Here is a 4,372-nt window from a genome sequence, read left to right as displayed (position 1 = left end):
GTCTTGGATGGGAATGAATATTTCAGCCTGCCACAATGAGCACACATATTGAAATGTGCCTTGTTGGCCTTGAATGTGGTATATACCTTTATACAAAGCCTTTTATGAATCATTTCCAGGAAAAGTCTGTATTTTTGGCAGAAAGTTTTTTAAAAGCCATTTCGGTATAAAACTGCCCTATTTTGCCACTGCCAAACTCACAAGCACTTTACAGTTTAACCACAGTCTGTTTTGGAAACATGATTTGAAACAGTCAATTACTTTGGATACATTTGGTATTTTACTACTTAGTGGTATAGCAATAAATTAATTTAATAGTCACATAGGTGCCATGTGCCATTTCTTCTTTGACTGGGTACTCATTAGAATTTCCTAATAAATATTGTAAAATGACCATAGTCTGAAATGTTTGCAAATTACAATGGAAAATTCACATACAGAAAATTCACATAACAAGGCATAGGAATTGTGAGCTCTCTCCACTTCTCTCTTCTCTGTTTCCTGGCTTCCTTACTCTGACAGAGACCAGCTGTGATGTGCTGTGAGCGACTCTCTGGAGGGAACCACTTGTTGAGGAGCTGATGTCTTCAGTTAGCCATAAACAAGGCCACTAACTATTTATAATCCAGGTTCTTTAGAGGCTGAGGCAGGAGGATGCCAAGTTTGAGGCTGGCTTGGGCCAGTTTGTGAGATGTATCGAAAAAAAAAAAAAGAGAGAAAGAACACAGAAAAGACAAGAGAAAAGAACAGAACAGAAAAGAAAAAAGAATTGGAGATGTATAATAGCAGCAGAGCACTTTCTAGGACACTAATATCCTAAATTCAATCTCCAGTACCACAAAAAAATATGAAAGATTTAATAAAGCCCTGAGGGCTGTAAACAGCTACAGAAGGAGCTTGGAAGCAAGTCCTCCTTGGAGACAACCACAGTCCTGGCCAACTTCCTGACTGCAGCCTCAAGAGTTGCATCTGCCTTTAATGAAAGTCCTCCTAGCTGTGCTACTCTCAGATTTCTGACTTACAAACACTGTGGAATGGACCAATGTTTGTTCATTTAAATAACTGTATTCGGGGATATTTGTTATGCACCAATAGATATCTAATATACCAATCAAGCATCTTGTATTCTCATAAGAAGTAAGTAAAAAACTGAATGTATTTTCAACTAAGTTTTGAATTTTGAGACCGTAATAAAAATCTGTTAAGACAGAGGTGAAGGTGGGGGAGATCTGAACAGAAAAACTGTGTTTGCCCATAAACCTGTTATACTTAGGACGCTGAGAATTTCAATCAGCTGAGCATGCACTTGCTGCTATAGTTTATAGTCTCTTGGATGTGGATGCTTCCTAGGAGATGTTATCCATTCCTCAAAGCCTAATAATAGAAAATAAGTGACCATAGCTTAGTGCTTCTTTAAAAGAATTGCTTCACTTGGCAATACAGACATGTGGAGATGGTGGCTTTAAGGAAAATAAACAACTACAACAACAAACAAAACAAAAATGGCTCCTAGAGAAGTTTCATCAAAATTTCCTGGAGCACTGTTTTGTGGTCCAGGGCATAATGCTGTCACAGGAAAGAGGGGCTTCCCTGGGCAACTGTGCTCTCTGGAGTACCATCAACTCAGGATGACATGAGACAGTGCTGGTCTCCGGCTAAAGAGGGATGGAGACACGATTTCCCAGTACAATGTGTCAGAAGCAGAGAAGGAAAGGCAGACAGAGAGGCAGCATAAACACTCAGATGCTCTATGCAAGGCAATCTAAAAGAAGGCAAGATATAAATTCTACAGTCATGAGAGGAAGACAAAGCAGAGAAACAACATATTGCCACAAAGACTATTTTTCAATCCTCAAGTTGGTGTGGTCTATGGAATAGGAATGTATTCTTTGGGTTTCTTTAGATAATTAAAAATCATAGTGTAGCCTGGTTGCAGCCAAGATGGATTACTACCCAAAGAGTACAAGTGCGTTATGTAGTAGCAGAAAAGAATAGTAGGTATTTACCAAAGATTATGTAGCCCTAAGTTTGAGCACTAGACACTGAGTTAAAATGTTGATGTAGGTAGTAGAAAGGGCTGGTTAGTCTCTGAAGGAAAAGTGATGGTCTTTTTGGAGTCTAGAGAGGTCTTCCCCAGCCTTTTTGCTATAAAGAGCCTTTTGACCCTAGCTGGGACTTCCCCCTAAGACATTATTTAAAAGGACTCAGGAATGGAAAGTAGACAGAAGGGTGTTTTTTTCAAGCCCACAGGCCCATGGGAGAATTATAAGAGATGTCTTATAATTGTGGCAGAATGCTTGGTGATGTGTGAATGGATGTTTTAAATCACAGAAAGCTACATGGCCATATGGATTACATTTCTTAAGCTACTTGAGAATGCAGAGAAGCTCTGATTGCATGTTGCAGGAATAATGGCTCGGATAGTAATAGAAATGGGCCATCGTGAGGCTCACTCTAAACAAATGGTTGTCACGGTGAATATTTTAATGGCTATTTAGATTATAGGATAAAAAGTATGGAAGCCTAGATTTTCACAATTAATATAAATTATTAGAGAAGAAGGAAGATAAGGAGGTATTTTTTTATAGTGAAGATGGACAAAACCCAAGAAAGGAGGCATAAACCAGTGGAACAACCAAATCATCCTTTATTTCAAAGAGACACTGAAGAGCAACTTTGATGGTGACCCAAACTAATAGCTGATTTTTAAACTCTACCCTAAAGTGCAATAAATACACAAAACTCAACCAGCATTGAATAAGCATTATCACAACTGGCTCATTAACAACACATGAATCCAGGAACAGCTGCATTTTAATACTTTAAAAGTTCAATTTTATTTGGTGAACCTGTCAAGTCTAGATTTTCTGGTCCTTTAAAGATAAAGCTTAATTAAGGTGGTTTGATTCCAGAATCTCAAACTCGACTGTCAGGTTGGAGATGTAGCTCAGTAAACATGTGCCTACAATGTATGTATATGTGAATTCCTGGGCTCCGTTTTCAGCAAAGTACATGCACACACGCACACACACACAAATTTATTTGTGCTGAATGGTGGTAACACTCAGTTTGTACCCAAGTAAGTTCTATGTGTCAGTGAATTAGGAGTACACTGAAAATGAAAAGGATATTGAGTTCTACACTCTTAATATAATTTTTACAAATTTAAACATGCATTGTAGTTTTTGGCCATTGTATCTTTCTTCTCTCTGACAAATAGTTGAGACCACATTTTGTAAAACATAATTCCAGAAGTCTTTTTGAAAGATGAATTCTGTGAAAAATCAGGGTCATGATTATACTCAATAGAAAACCAAAGTACAGAACAGAGAATGCAGCCAGGAAACCCAATAGCCTGCTTTTGACATTAATTTTTATTATTAATTATAACAATAATTATTAATAATAATACAGCTGGCAATTATTATAATTATTATTATTAATAATACTGTTGATACAACAGTATTATTACTATCCAGATGCCATCTTGAAGATTAGCATCAAGCTGATAGCCAATCATTTAATTACTTGCACCCTGAAGATTGCAAAGTTTCACTCTGGAGTCAAAAAGGGTATAGATCATGGCTGGATCTGGAAAGTCAGTTCCAGGGCAGATCTCAATTTATAGTACTACTAGTCCTCAGGCTACAAAAGAGAGTTTTCCAAAGTGATAAGAATCCTTATTAAGAGCCAGTATAAAGGATGATTATGATAATAATAATACCAACAACTAATATTTCTAAGCACTTATAGTCAAGCACATATTTAAATAACCTTTAGCAGAATTTGTGAAAACTATGTAATACCAAATGAAGAAAAGTCAACTTAGTAACTTGAATGAGTTTATTAAGATGCTGTGTGTGTGGACAAACTGGGCTTTTAATCTTTGTCTGAATCAAAAACTTTTCAATCAATTATTTGCCTAAGTGGTAGAATGATACAAAAAAATAAAGATGTCTTCCAAAAGGAATTAACTTTTCATAGAAGATGTTAAATTGAGGTCATTTGTACTACTTTTCTCATCAGAACATCCAGAACGCATTTACCCAGGTGACTCCTGGCTATGTATTATGTGAGTCTCAACATCCTTCAGATGCATGACTAGTGGAAAGCACAATTTATTACAATAAATAGATCACCACATTTCTGGGGGTAGAAACCTTTTAAGGATATTGTTAGGAAGAATGTAACAGCAGACTCAGTTGGGTCTAAACTGAATGTGATTTAGGACTTTTCTAAGGGACCATCAAAGGCAGGTTTTGATGAGTAAGTAAATCTCCTGAGAAATAAGGGGATCTGGCACAAAGATGTGCCCAGGAAAATCATAGACACTGGGGAGGAAGAGTTGATCACATTTATCACTTGGTTTGTC

Source organism: Cavia porcellus, unplaced genomic scaffold (genome assembly GCF_034190915.1).
Source record: "Cavia porcellus strain 051 isolate PalLab524CR breed Dunkin Hartley unplaced genomic scaffold, mCavPor4.1 scaffold_2, whole genome shotgun sequence".
NCBI classification, from domain to species: Eukaryota; Metazoa; Chordata; class Mammalia; order Rodentia; family Caviidae; genus Cavia; species Cavia porcellus.
Note: the sequence above shows the minus strand (reverse complement) of the source record.